Source organism: Astyanax mexicanus, chromosome 17 (genome assembly GCF_023375975.1).
Source record: "Astyanax mexicanus isolate ESR-SI-001 chromosome 17, AstMex3_surface, whole genome shotgun sequence".
NCBI classification, from domain to species: Eukaryota; Metazoa; Chordata; class Actinopteri; order Characiformes; family Acestrorhamphidae; genus Astyanax; species Astyanax mexicanus.
In genome coordinates this window covers 727,800-743,744 of record NC_064424.1, presented here as the reverse complement: position 1 = coordinate 743,744, position 15,945 = coordinate 727,800, and the positions used below count along the sequence as shown (strand labels likewise).

At 38.0% G+C, this 15,945-nt stretch overlaps 1 protein-coding gene across 3 annotated transcripts in view; it reads left to right on the top strand.

The window, feature by feature from the left end:
* ebf1b (EBF transcription factor 1b) overlaps positions 1-15,945 on the top strand; it is a 219,206-nt gene that overhangs the window by 113,639 nt on the left and 89,622 nt on the right. The gene's annotated exons all lie outside the window — the stretch shown is intronic.

Genomic DNA, 15,945 nt, shown 5'->3' with positions numbered 1-15,945 from the left:
AGTGTAAATGTATGAGCTGTTTTGATGTGATTCTCCTCCATATGATGTAGATAATTAAATAAATGAAAGAGTATATTTGGGTTTATAGCGGATTCTGGTGGTGACGGGCTGTTTAATGTGTCATAACTGTAGGCTGGCACCATCTGTGTGTTTCTTTACACGTTTAGAGATCATTACACACATTTGTCAGGCATTGCCACAGCGAGCACATGCTTCAGAATTAACTGTATAATTAACTAATCAACATTTCTCCCTCTTTTCTCTCTCTCTTTCACGCCCCACGGGTCCACTCCACCATCCCTGTAAACAGGTAGGAAAACATTTGTTCTGTGGACGCTTTGGTGTGTGTGTGTTTATATTGTGAGTGTGTGTGTGGGGGGATATATTGGATAAGAAGTATTCCTAAAAAAAACCCAATAATATTGTCTTTTATTTAATTTTTTTATTTAATACCATTTTTATTTGATGATATACTGATATTATAGTAGTATATTATATTAATGCTAATACTCCCTCTTAACGCCTGATGTTCTTTTAATTCCAAGAATATTCAGAAGTTCTTATATAATATACCAATGATTAATTAAGAGAATTAGTACATGCCTTTTGCTTTGCATTTCAAGATGCGAAGAACGTGTACTTTTCCCGTCGTTACGATAGCAAAGACACACTGACACGCCCTAAATCAAACCGCAGTTACAGTAGATACAGAATCACCAGCACTGTAATCTGTTGTACCCGTACTGCTCTGTAATTAATCTACAGTTACAGTAGATACAGAATCACCAGCACTGTAATCTGTTGTACCCGTACTGCTCTGTAATTAATCTACAGTTACAGTAGATACAGAATCACCAGCACTGTAATCTGTTGTACCCGTACTGCTCTGTAATTAATCTACAGTTACAGTAGATACAGAATCACCAACACCGTAATCTGTTGTACCCGTACTGCTCTGTAATTAATCTACAGTTACAGTAGATACAGAATCACCAGCACCGTAATCTGTTGTACCCGTACTGCTCTGTAATTAATCTACAGTTACAGTAGATACAGAATCACCAGCACTGTAATCTGTTGTACCCGTACTGCTCTGTAATTAATCTACAGTTACAGTAGATACAGAATCACCAGATTTTTAATGGTTTGTAATCTGTTATAGCCATACTGCTGCATATTTTGGTAATTTTGGTGTACTTGATTGAACTGGTTGAACTGGTTAAATTAGACCCAGTTCTAGACTGTGCTCTGGATCTCTGTGCTCTGGATCTCTGCAGGTTCATTAGTGACTGTAATCAATAATGTAAAGTCTGGTTCCTGGACGGGTCAGAGCCGGGAGTACCCCGTACTTCCCCACGCCGCCCCCCTCCGCCCCCCCCCCCCCGCCACCGCGGGACTCAAACGCCGGCCCATCAGCCTGTTAATCAAATTACTCCTGAACCAAAATTGACAGTTTTCATTAATTATAAAGGATTATTCTAATTGCAATTCAAATTTATTCATTTAGAACAGACGGTGTTCAGTAATATTTCAGCGCATTTGCATATTAAATGGAGAGGGTCGGCCATTAGGCATGCTAATGTATGCATATTTCCTTATTTTGAATGGGGGAGCCATATGCGGCAGCAGTGCACAAGGCAGGTGAAGAATCTCCAGCGCGTTTAATTTGTTTGACAAACACGACGGGGGCAGCAACACATCCTCTGGCACCCGCCTGCCTGCCCGTCGCATCCCCTGCATCCCCTGCACCCGTCACGTCCACTGCATAACCTGCACCCAGTGCATTCCCTGCATCTGACACATTCAATGCATCCCCTGCACAAGCTGCATCCACCGCCTCACCTGTATCCACCACATCCACTGCGTTACCTGTACCCACCATATTCACCGCATCACCTGCACCCACCACATCAACAGCATCACTTGCACCTGATACACAATGCATCACCTGCACCCACCACATACATTGCATAACCTGCACCTTCCGCATCACCTGCAGCCACCACAGCCCCTGCTCCTGCTGCATCTCCTGCAATCTCCACATCCACAGCATCGCTTGCACATGATGCATGCAATGCATCCCCTGCACCTTCTGCATCTCCTGCATCACCTGCAGCCACAACAGCCGCTGCCTCCACAGCATCACCTGCACCCGCATCATCAACCACATCCCTTGAACCCCATGCACACACTATCCGTAAAGCGTCTCGTTGAGCTTGCAGAATTTCAAGGTCGTCCAGAGCGGGGGCGGGGGAGCCGGGGAGCGAGGGAGCGATGGGGAAAAAGGGAAAAGAGTGAAAACTCTCATTAAGCAATACGTTCGGTCCCATGAGGTCACGCCGTGTAACATAAAGTACCTTCAGGACAGAGCGTCCTGCCCGGAATACTCTACACGTGTACCTATTACTCCCAGCTCACCTCCGCTACCCCATTTATTTGCTATAAAGGGGAGGTGGTAATGATGTGAGCGTTGGGGGGGGGCTATTATGTGCATTTAGACTGTGGCTCATTTCTGCATTTCTGGTTCTGAATTTTGCTGAAATACAGAAAATCAGTACAGCGATCAGTTCATTATTTCACCATTGTGTCTCTTTTAGGGCCTAACAGGTTTTTTTTTAGGGTTTTAGTACGTTTAGTTTCGGTTTCACACTGCAGTTTACTGACCGAGCGCACTAAACCACTTTACTACCATCATTTACTGCCATTGTCACCTATGTGGGCGGAGTCAACATTGGTCAATGCTGATTGGTTTGTAGAATGTTGTCAGTTTAGTTCAGAGTTGCCTTTTTTTCTTGGTGTTGTGCCGAATTCTGCCTCCCTGCCAGAATCCAACTATCGTTAAATCTCGGCTTTTATTAGTGTTTATAAATAAGGGTTAATAATCTACAGTTACAGTAGATAAAGGATCACATGTTGTACCGCCTCTTCTTCTTCTTCTTCTTCTTCTTCTATTGTTTAATGTGTTGTTTAATTGTTTAAAATATTCTATAAGCTATGGACAACATTTCTCTCAAATTAAGCTTTCAGACCTCAAATAATGCAAAGAAAACAAAAAGTTTAGATAGTAGAGTTCAGAAACCTTTGAATATTTGGTGGAATAACCCTGATGGTTTTTAATCACAGTTTTTTTCATGCATCTTGGCATCATGTTCTCCTCCACCAGTCTTACACACTGCTTTTGGATAACTTTATGCCACTCAGTTTGGTGGCTTGATGGCTTGTGACCATGAATCTTCCTCTTGATTATATTCTAGTGGTTTTTAATGTGGTAAAATTGAATAAAAGAAACTCATCATTTTTATTTGGTCTCTTATTTTTGTCCAGAGCTGTATATATTAATATTTTAACGTAAGGCTTCACTGATTAGCTTCACTTTTCTTCATCAACCCAAAAATAAAAAACTATGAACTTCCTCCTTCCTCCTTCACCCTCTCCTTCCACTTAACGTTTCCGCACCTCGGCGACCTGTTTTCTGTTTAGTTCCGCAATTATACATTTCCCCAATCAGTGCTGGAACCCCTGCGTAGCTTTAATGAAGTCTAACTGCGGGTTATGTCACTGCGTGAGTAATGGCATCGTCTCTACCTGACCAGTCCCTCACACTCAGTCCTGACAGCTCCATTACTCACTCGCCGCGCCCGAGACCGCGGCCGGGTCCGCCTGTACTGAGCGTGGAGCAGCGGGTGGAGGGGCAGTTCCAGTCACTACATGCCTGACAATTAGCCCCTCCACTGGGCTCCACGACTCCCGCTCAGCCCCCGGCAGGGCCGGCGCGGGCCCTGGAGACTGTCACACCGGCCCCTGTTCAAATTAATGAGGCGTGGATCAGGGGAACACTGAGTTCCGGCTTCCCCAAAGCCCTTTGTTGCCGCTCGTTTGTTGTTGGCGCCTTTTTATTATTTTTTAACTTTTAGGAAGGACTTCTAAATTCTTCCTTTTCCATGTGGGTCAGCCAGACGTCTTCCTGTAGCAGTTTTTTTTCTCCAGTTTCTAAGAGTCTTTATTTGAAGGTGTAGAAACAGTACTCACCGCTCTCTGACTTCATCTGTAATTTCTCTAAAGAAAAGAAAGAACTTCTACTTTTAATAGTTACAGAGTTCTCTGTGTTTTATCTGAGTCTATTTCTAGTTATTATGATGATGAAAGTTTGAATGTGCTGTAAGTGTTTAAGTCTAAAACTCTACTAAAACTTTATTAGCTATAAATAAGCTGTAAATCAATGAACTGTTTGCTTAAAATCATTCCTTTAAAAAGAAAATAGGCCTATATGAATTGCAATGTACTTTTACAATATACTATGTTATTTTACAATACTAAAAGTACATTTTATCAGTTTGTAGTTTTCGATATTGTTTTCCATAAAGGCTCTGGGAGTTGTGCACTGTATTTTGTAAAAATTTTCAGTTACTGACTGGATCTGAAAAGCTTAAATTTGTTGCCGCTCGTTTGTTGTCGGCGGCTTTTTATTATTTTTTTACTTTTAGGAAGAACTTCTAAATTCTTCTCTTCAGTTCTGCTGAAACTGAGACTCAGTCCTTAATCATGTTAATAATCTGAGCTAAAGGCTAAAGCTACTGTTTCCATGTGGGTCAGCCAGACGTCTTCCTGTAGCAGTTTTACTTTTAATAGTTACAGAGTTCTCTGTGTTCCTGTCTTTTTTTAGTTCCAGCACTGCTTTACTACAAATTAACATATAAAGTTTCAAAAGTTCTTGATGTAAGGACCAATAGAAATACTTCAAAATTACCAAAAATATTTACGTTCAATTCCAATGTAAGTTAAGAAGGTTTTATTTCTCTCCTGTATGTATATAAATGGTCCTATATAGATGTTTGGTTGATGCTCTCCTGACATCCATCTAACATTTAATTGTATGTCATATATGCTAAATGCAACTTAACTCTTGGTTAAATGATGTAAATGATGCTCTATCCTAACATAAACCTTAAACCTAACCCTAAACCTGCGCTTAGTTTGTTGTAGGTTTAATTTAATAGTTAGTCATTTACTTTCATCTCACAGTTCAGTTGCATTTAATAGACATGCATTTGAATGTTAGTTGAGCAACGTTCACTAATTACGAATTATTAATAGAATTAGTTTTATATTGTTTTGTGGCGGTTTTAATGTTAATGTTAAACATACAGTACAACTAGCTAAAATGTTTGCTAATGTAAACACAATAGGCAAAATCTAGGTTAGCAAAAGTAATTTACTAAAGTAAAATTAAAGTTAAAGTAAGATTAGCTCTCTGCTGAAACTGAGACTCAGTCCTTAATCCTGTTAATCTGAGCTAAAAGCTAAAGCTGCTGTTTCCATGTGGGTCAGCCAGACGGTTCATCTCACATAGCTTGTTTTGACACGGTAAACACGCAGACTACAGAATGATATACCCGCCTATGAATAAAGGCAGGTATATCAATAAATTTGTGGATTTTTAGTTTACTACATAATCTGTACAGTGTCCCTTACACTGTCAAAAAGTCTTGATGAACAGACCAATATAAAAATACTTTAAAGTGACCTAAAATAATAAAACAAATTATTTACGTTGACTTCCATTATAAGTTATGAAGGTTTTATTTCTCTCCTGTAAAGTTGCCATCGAAAGAGCGAAAGAGCTAGCGTTTAGCGTGGTTAGCAGCAATTGTTAATGCTGCTCCAGCAGTGATAGCCAGGGTTAGCAGCAGGCTACAATTCGATATACTCACCTCCGAATGAGGAAAGAGCTAGTGCTTAGCACAGTTATCGGCTAATGCTAAAACTGCTCCAGTCTCGGTGCTGGAAAAACTTTACTAAAACTCCTGTATAACTCTGTGTTTCAGCAATTAAATACTTTTAAGTGCTCCTTATACTACGAAAAATACTTTTACTACTACTTTCACTAGCTGTGCAATGTTGAGTCAAAAACGTAAGCGTAAACATGTCTCAGGTTGATTACAGGGTCCAATCACATTATCAGCGGACACTTCCCCGCTGAAACCATATACTGAGATGCAGGACAGGAGAGTGTCCCTGAGAGAAGAGTCCATTTGTCCTGAGAAATATTTAAAGACGGGACATTACCGGACACGGGCAGTATTAGTGAAGAGCGTGCACGGATGAATTTTTCATGATGCTGGGATGTTGTGACTAAATAAAAGATTGGTCCTGAAATAGACATGAGCTGATATCAAGGTGCCGAAGCCATTCCACCCGGCACTCCCGCTGAGCGCCGGCTCTACGGCCGGGTTTCTCTTTCAGTGGCTGCTACCTACAGATGCAGATATATATACTGCCGTCTGTATACATCACAGGTCAAAGGTTTTAGAAGAAAACTGTTGTTTAGTAGTCGAGTTGCAGAGCTTTATGATCATCTAGACATAATTTTTATCTCAGCAATGCAGCTGCTGTTTCCATGTGGGTCAGCCAGACGTCTTCCTGTAGCAGTTTTTTGTCTCCAGTTTCTAAGAGTCTTTATTTGAAGGTGTAGGAAACAGTACTCACCGCTCTCTGACTTCATCTGTAATTTCTCTAAAGAAAAGAAAGAACTTCTACTTTTAATAGTTACAGAGTTCTCTGTGTTTTATCTGAGTCTTTTTATAGTTATTATGATGATGAAAGTGTGAATGTGCTGTAAGTGTGGAAGTGTAAATTTATTTCCATGGCTACTTATTAGCTATAAGCTTTTAAGCAATTAAGGCCTATATGATTTTCAATATACTTTTACAATATACTATGTTCTTTTACAATACTAAATTTACATTTTATCAGTTTTTAGTTTTCGATTTTGTTCTGGCAGTTTACTGTACAGTTTTGTACACTGGATTTAGTATAAATTTCAAAAATGGGGAGGTAATGGGGGTGTTCTAAAACTTATGACTGGTGGTGTATGTCTGTATTTCTTTCTCTAGTTCTCTCTTTTTGTAAGACATAAAAAAGTGTATTTATTAATTACTTGATCAAAAGTCTAAATTTGTTTTGCACAGATAAAAAAAGAGAAAAACTATCGTATTTGACATTTTTTTGCGGAAAATTTAAGGATTTTAATTAAGGCGCGTTATAGTCAGAAAAATATAGTATTTTTTAATAGTTACAGAGTTCTCTGTGTTTCTGTGTTTTTTTCTCAGTTTATTTTTCCATTGTTATTAACCAATTAATTTTTTCTAAAGCAAAAAAAGTCAGTTGTTTGTCAGTTTTTAGGTCATTTTTACTAGTTTGTTAATAACTTGTGTACCATTTTGGGTTGTTCACTTGAAGACCAGAAGAGCTAAAAAGGCTTAAGTAAGCTGGGGATGTTTTAAAACCTATAAATATCCATATTTATATATAGATATGATATATGCCAAGATGCATTAAAAAAAATGTGTTTAAAAACAAACCAGGGTTATTTCACCAAATATTAAAGATTTATTATATATATATATATATGAACTTGTTTTCTTTGCATTATTTGAGGTCTGAAAGCTCTGCATCTTTTTTGTTATTTCAGTCATTTCTCATTTTCTGTAAATAAATGCTCTAAATGAGAATATTTTTATTTGGACTTTGGGAGAAATGTTGTCTGTAGTTTATAGAATAAAACAACAATGTTCATTTTACTCAAACATAAACCTATAAATAGCAGAATCAGAGAAACTGATTCAGAAACTGAAGTGCTCTCTTCATTTTTTTTTAACAACATCCTGACGTCGGTCGCTCCACACAGATCAATGCAGATGCAGACAGAGCGTGTCCTGCTCCAGACAGCCGTGTCTACAAATGTGTAAATGTTCTATAACATCATCATGGTCAGGAGCTCCAGCCCGAGCCGGAGTCTGGTGCTGACTGGTCTGAAAAGCCCCCTTAGGCGAGACTCAGCGACTGGGAGGCTGTACCAGTCTCTGTATTATTGATGGCGACTCGTCTCCCCTGGGGTCGGCCGTGGCTGTGCCGCTGGCACGAGACGTTCACCGCCATCTATCACCTTACACAGCCCAAAGGCACAGGAAAGACGCAGGGTTTGAGGAGGGAAAAATGATGGTCCTGCTCGGTGGAGATGCTGAGATGTTGAGATTTTACCTTTAAATATATTTCTCAGAACAAACACACTCCTCTCTTATGGACACTCTCCTGTCCGGTGACGTCTTTTTTTGTTATTTGGACCCCGAAGTCGCTGCTGATGTATTTTTCCAGATATATGCGATGCATTGTGCAACACTAGTAAGGAACACGGGTGGCGCCATGTTTTCCTTTTTTGAAACCAGCAGATCTTACTGCTCGATAAAGCTAAGATAAGTTAAGTAAACAAAACTGTAATTCTTAAAGAATAGCATTTCTTTACTTTTAAAGTTAAACGAGTGCTGGATTTTAATCTACACAGATTTCTCTTATAAAAAACTGTGAAAACTGTTCATTTGGGTGATTAAATCGCTTCTGTTTCTTTACAGTAAGCTTAGATTTACAGATTTCACTACAGGCCAATAAGATTCACCTCTGAACAGTTAGCGGTTAATGCTAATGCTGCTCCAACAATGCTTGCTTGGGTTAGCAGTACACTACAGGCCGATAATAATACCTACCTCTAAATAGCAAAAGAGCTAGCGCTTAGGATGGTTTGTGGCTAATGCTAATGCTGCTCCAGCAGTGCTAGCGGTGGTTAGCAGCAAGTTACAGGCAGATAATACTCGCCTCTAAACGGTGAAAGAGCTAGTGCTTAGCATTACACTGAAAAACTCCGGTAAGCCAGGGTAATATTAGCTAGTGGTTCATCCCACGTAGCTTGTTTTAAGACAGTAAACACACAGACTACAGTCCGATATACTCACCTCTGAATGGTTAGTGGCTAATGCTAATACTGCTTCAGCAATGCTAGTAGGGGGGGGGCTAGCAGTAGACAACAGTCCGATAGTACATTACATTACATTACATTACATTACATTACATTTGGCAGACGCTTTTGTCCAAAGCGACTTACAATAATGAAGTGCAAATAATAGAAGAGGTTAAGTACAAAAATAGTAGAAGTTAAAAATAAAGCATCTATAGATAGGGCCTTAAGGAGGTCAGAGGGAAATAATGTGATAGAGGAGTAGAGAAGAGGAAGAAGGAAATGAGGTTAGAAGTAGTTAGTGTGTTAGAGGTGTTAGGAGAGTAAGTGCTCTTTGAAGAGCTCTGTCTTCAGGAGTTTATTAAAGATAGTGAGAGATTCTCCTGATCTGGTAGTAGAAGGTAGTTAGTTAGAGGTGTTAGGAGAGTAAGTGCTCTTTGAAGAGCTCTGTCTTCAGGAGTTTATTAAAGATAGTGAGAGATTCTCCTGATCTGGTAGTAGAAGGTAGTTTGTTAGAGGTGTTAGGAGAGTAAGAGCTCTTTGAAGAGCTCTGTCTTCAGGAGTTTATTAAAGATAGCGAGAGATTCTCCTGATCTGGTAGTAGAAGGTAGTTTGTTAGAGGTGTTAGGAGAGTAAGAGCTCTTTGAAGAGCTCTGTCTTCAGGAGTTTATTAAAGATAGTGAGAGATTCTCCTGATCTGGTAGTAGAAGGTAGTTAGTTAGAGGTGTTAGGAGAGTAAGTGCTCTTTGAAGAGCTCTGTCTTCAGGAGTTTATTAAAGATAGTGAGAGATTCTCCTGATCTGGTAGTAGAAGGTAGTTAGTTAGAGGTGTTAGGAGAGTAAGTGCTCTTTGAAGAGCTCTGTCTTCAGGAGTTTATTAAAGATAGCGAGAGATTCTCCTGATCTGGTAGTAGAAGGTAGTTTGTTCCACCATTGGGGAACTCTGTATGAGAACAGTCTGGATTTGGGCTTTGTGTGAGTGTTTGGTAAAGCGAGGCGACGTTCATTGGAGGAGCGCAGCGGCCGGGAGGTAGCGTAAGCCTTCAGGAGCGAGTGCAGGTAGGAAGGAGCCTGTACTGTCATCACCTTGTAGGCGATTGTAAGCCTAATACTCACCTCTGAACAGTTAGTGGCTAATGCTGATGCTGTTCCAGCAGTGCTAGCAGGGGGAATTAGCAGCAGGCCACCGGTCGATAATATTCTCCTCTTAACAGTTAGTGGCTAATGCTAATGCTGCTCCATCAGTGCTAGCAGGGCTAGCAGCAGGCTACAGGCTGATAATAATACCTACCTCTAAAAGGTTATTAGCTAATGCTAATGTTGCTCCAGCCTTAGTGCTGGAGAAACTTCACTGAATCTCCTGTATAACTCTGTACTTCAGTGGAGTGTCTTTACTGCTCCTTAATACCTGACTGATAGAATTCATACATAAGGAGCACCAGATTATAAGGAGCTCTGAAGATTTTAGGGAAAATGAAAGTATTTTAAGTAAAAACATTTAAATACAGTAATTTTTTTTACTCTGCCACTCGATGCACGATTCGAAGGATCCAATGGTAGACTGAGAGACGACATAGAGAGACGTATACCTTCACTCATTTTCCTCCAAAGCAAATGAAAGCCATCTGTTTGCTGTCCCGTGATTATTGTCCTAGGCTTTCTTAAGGGTCATGACCCCTGACCCCTCAGGTCAGAACCAGGCTTGATTGGCACTTCCAGAACAAGGCTCTCAGTCTGTTTTAAGAGCTGATCTAATGAGGCTACGACTCTTCCTGATTCCTTGAACCCTGTTTTTAGGACAAGACTTCTGTTTTTTCACTCTGCATTACTAACTGCTTAAGTATCGTAATTAATGTCTATTTAATGGACCCTAAAATAGAGCCCTGGGGGACTCCAAAGTGTTCTGAGACATGCTAAACTGTTAGCAAATGATTTGTTGTAGTTTCTGCTTTAATAACCTGATTAATAACAAAAATAAACTCTGATTACCCCCCAAAATGCCTATTTTTAATGTCAGTTTTCTTTAATTTTTAAATATTTCAAAATCGCTTATGTAGGTTTTGCATGGATTTAATTTGTGATTAGGACGCACACAAAAGCTTTTAATGAAACATTTTAATATCCCATTTTAAAACATTCAAAAAAAACATTTCTTTATTCTTATTTTACAGTTCTTTTATTAATAGAACAACTTAAGGTTTCTTAGGGTCATTGTCTTGCTGTGTGGCCCACATTCTCCTGAGATTCAGATCACAACCTTTTTCCCATTGTTCCGTCAGTGATGGTCAATAAAGATAAGCAATACAGCCCAAACTCAAGCCCATGCCCATGATACTATCACCACCATGTTTTACAGATGGGATGCGATTTAACTTTAAGGTTTTCCTAACATTAACATTTACGTTTCCTTGCCTCAAACACGTGTCCAAAGAATATTAAACAGTGATTAAAATGTGATTTGAACTATTTAAACTTGTGGAAAACATGTAATTATTGCAGATCTGCTGTTTTAAAGTAAAAATTGAAGTAGTTTTCTATTTTGTGAAATCATAATTGTAACAATCAATCAATTAATCAATCTACCTTTATTTTTTATTCAGGAATACATTGAGGGTGACCCTCATTTACAATTACAGTTTAAAATAGATTGAAAACATTTTTTAAGAAATAATAATAATAATAATAATAATAATAATAATAAGGAACAAAATAGTAAAATATAATAAATAAAAAATATATAAATTTTGAATCAACATTTAATATAGATGAATAAAAATAGAAAATTCTAAAAAGACCATAAAAACAAATTGACACATAAAAAGTAAAGAATTGATAAAATATATAAAATAAAGAAAAAGATAATAATAGTAAAAGTAAATAAAATAATAAGAATGATAAGAAACAATAAAATTATTGGTAATGAACTAAGAAAATATAAAACATTAGAATAAAAAAAATTATGTTTATGAAAAATGTTCCAAGATTCTAGTACAGTAAGGGTTATTGGGCAGATTGTATATATATTGAATATATATTGAATATATATTGTCTTTATTTGACATTGCATGTTCTGCAGTGTGACTTTATATGATGATATCAATGCTGAAATGATTTATATCATTTTTTTTATTATTCTTATTATTTAACTTTACTTTTACTCTTTTTATTATTCTCTTTTTTTCATTTTATATTTTAGTTTTACTTTTTATGCGTCAATTTTTTTTATGGTCTTTTTACTATTTATTATTTTTTTCTTTTTTAATATATATTTTATTAATCCATATGAAATATTGTTTTAAAATATGTATTTCTTTCTTTTCTTAGTTTTATTTTTTTAACTATTTTGTTTGTGATTATTTCTAATTACTTCTTTTTTTTTATTAAGTGTTTTCAGTCCCTTTTAACTGTATGTTCACACCGAACACGATAAAATCGCTCTGTGTCGCCTGTGCAACAGGCGATGAGTCGCTTGTGGGCGTGTCTCACTCAGAACGAGCTGTCGCTGGTGGGCGTTTTCCTAATACGGCACGTACAGAAACAAGGGTTCAGCCTCTCTACACAATTCCTAAACCATAAACAGTCGTACAGACGTTTCACAAACAATAAATCTTTATATATTTTATAACTATTATTAAGTACAATTATTTAACATAATTATTTCATATTACAATAAATGGGTTTACTTAAATATAATACATTATTTTCCTTAATGTAGTAAATCATTCTCTTACAATATATTATATAATATAAATATATTTGTCCATAATTTAAAATATTGTTAACTTAATGTAATAAATAATTCCTTGGATGTAATTAATATGTTTACTTAAATATATTAAATAATCCTCTTGATTTAATAAACAGTCTTTCTCTTAATTTAATAAATAATTCTCTCAGTTTTAACTAAATCGTTCCAAATTCCATACCTCAGTTTGAATAAATCGTTGCGTTAAATGTATTAAATACTTTCTTCAGTTGTAATAAATCGTTATGTTAACTTTAATAAATAATTCCCTTTGTTTCAATAAAAGGTTCTGTTAATTAAAAAAATATTTTTTAGTTGTCATAAATCTGTTAATTTAATAAATAATTTCCTCAGTTTAATATATAGTTTTCTATAAAATAAGGTAATTCTGTAAGGATAGTAGTATAGTGGGGTAGCTGCTGGTGTAGTGGAGTATTTTACCTCAGTTCAGCTCAGTTCAGTTCCGTTCTCTCCGTTTTGCTGGCGGAATAAATCTTCAGTAGGAACCGAAAATCAGAGCAGCGATTTCAGGCCGGACATATGAGAATCTGTTTCTGATTGGTAGTCGCCGCCGCGCGTCGCTGCTCATTTGCATAAAGTTAAGTTCTGGTCAACTCTTCCGCGTCGCTGCCTGTCGCCCAGTGTCGCTCGCTCTCACTGAAAATGAATGACTTCCGGCTGCTTTGTCGCTCGCGTCGCGTTCGGTGTGGACGCACGGTAAAAAATAACTGTGAATGTTCGGCTGCATCGTAAATGAGGGTCACCCTCATGTGTGTACTCCCAAGTAAAAATAACGGTTGATTGGTTGATTGATTGATCATCATTGAATGTATTTATTTTCTTTTTTAAGAGTGTAGACGATCAGCACTAATAAAATTATTACTAATAATAAATCTGAAAAGACATTCTCTTTTTATTTTAGCTATTAATAATTATGAACACATTTTGATTGGCTAATCAAATAGTAAAAATAACTAATCATGGGAATCCTATATCATGGCTGTCCAATAAAAAACACTTATCTCCAAAACAGCAACTTTACAGGAGAGACAAAAAACCTTGTAAACTTTCAATGGAAGTCAATGTAAAAAGAGTTTATTTCAGGTCATTTTGAAGAGTTTCTATTGGTCCATTCATCAAGAAATTTTGGCACAGTGTGAGGGAGAGTTTGTTTGTTCAAATTATGGATTAAACTAAAAATCGACAAAAATGGAGATAAGTGTTTTTTATAGGACAGCGACGATATGTACTGTATTATCTTGGTATTGGACAGTTTTGATGCAAGAGGGCGAATAGCGTACAGCAGAGAGATCTGGCAGGGTGATGTCAGTGTGTGTGTGTGTGTGTGTGTGTGAGTGTGTGAGAGAGTTTGGCTGCTGGCCCTGTGTATTGTCACACTGGGTTGGGTGCAGATGTAGCAGAGCCTTCAGGCTGTGTAACATTAGCCCTGACTGCCTCAGTGCCTGGCTAGAGTTACCTACACACACACACACTACACACTACACACACACACACTACACACACACACTACACACTACACACACACACACACACACTACACACACACACACACACACTACACACACACTCAGAAAGTGTGGATCACTGGTTCTCCTAAAATCCCACGCTCCCCCTCAACCCCCCACCCTCCCCCAGCTGGACTGATACCCCCAACCCACCAAATACTGTGGTGTAAAATGTTTTTTCAGACTTTTATTGTAGTAAAACATGATAAAAGTTCTTATATTTGATGAATAGCACACCTCCGTTCTCCCACAGCGTTCAGAGATCCAGAAATTTTAACAGTTTATCCAACAAACACCCTTCAGACTGGGAGATACGGGGCATAATTTACCCTGATAAATCACTTTTTACACCGTTATCCAGCTCAAAGTAGCTCCACACCTCCTTACTACAATCCAAGAGGAGAGTCCTGACATTTAAAACCAGGCATTAATAACTTAAAAAGTGCTTAAAAAGAAGCTTATTAAAAACACTGTTTACATCCTATAACACTACTAGCTTCAGCTCCGAGCGCCGCCATCACTGTACTGATAATGACATAGATATATATATACATAGACCATGCTACGCTATGTGCTGAGTCTAGGTATATATATGTGTTATTTATACTATACTAGCTGAAAGCTAGTGACATTGTTCTTTCTTTTTGCTGTAAAAGTCACATTAATTCTGACTTTTCGATCATATTTCTGTCAGATTTGACATGTTGAACACTGAAGTGATCAGATATATCAGATTTAGTGTGTTTTGTTGGATTTTCAACACGTTTATCTGCAGTGTGAACGCAGCATAAGCGTGATTGTTGGCTATAATTTTATATCTGATTACTAAAGTGCGTCTGAGCTCACTGAATTACACACTTCACACAGCACATCAGTATTTCACACTCCTGAACTGAAGCTCACGCACTGAAGAGGAGCAGAGCTTCACGTGAAGTTTCGGTTTCATTTTCTCCAGAAACACAGGGGCAGTTCCAGTATCTTCAGCTGGACTTAACATCGAGAATGCATTACACTGGTTTCTATAAACCTTTTAACATTTTCAAGCTTGTTAAATATTACTTTTTGAGTTCTGTTGTCTCACTGTCTGACCACTGAACCTCTCACTCACTGCTGTCGTCCATTTCCCTTCTGTCTTTTTGCTGTAAAAGTTGCATTAATTCAGATTTCATGATTGTATATCTATCAGATTTGATCAGATATATCAGATTTAGTGTGTTTTTGCTGGATTTTTCACACGTTTATCTGCAGTGTGAACGCAGCATAAGCGTGATTGTTGGCTATAATTTTATATCTGATCACTAAAGTGCGAGACTAATGTGTTTCCTTTGTCTGAGCTCACTGAATTACACACTTCACGAGGCGCGTCAGCAGCGCCACGCCGAGTCTTTTGTTGGGCAGGTGGGCAGGAGAGACGGAACGCATGCCTGCGCCCATTTTTCACCAAGATAAATATGACATGAGCCACGACTTCCCCCGAAGTAAATATTGTAAATAATAAAAGACCCTGAGGAGAGTCTCCGCCCTCGGCCATTTATAACACGCAGCAAACGAGACCCAATCGCACTGAGGGAGGGGTGAGGAGGGATGGGGGCACAAACCGGACCAAAATAAAGTGGGCGATTGTGTAATGAAGCATTCCTGAGGGATTAGATCATCGCTGAAAAACTAATTTTACATGAACTTAAAGCTGCAGTTTCTGCTCGTCCTAAAAAAATAAGAGACACTTAAAAATGATGAGTTTCTTTGATTTTACCAAATTAAAAATCTCTGGAATATAATCAAGAGGAAGATGGATGATCACAAACCATCAAACCACCAAACTGAACTGCTTGAATTTTTACACCAGGAGTAAAGCAGCATAAAGTTATCCAAAAGCAGTGTGTAAGA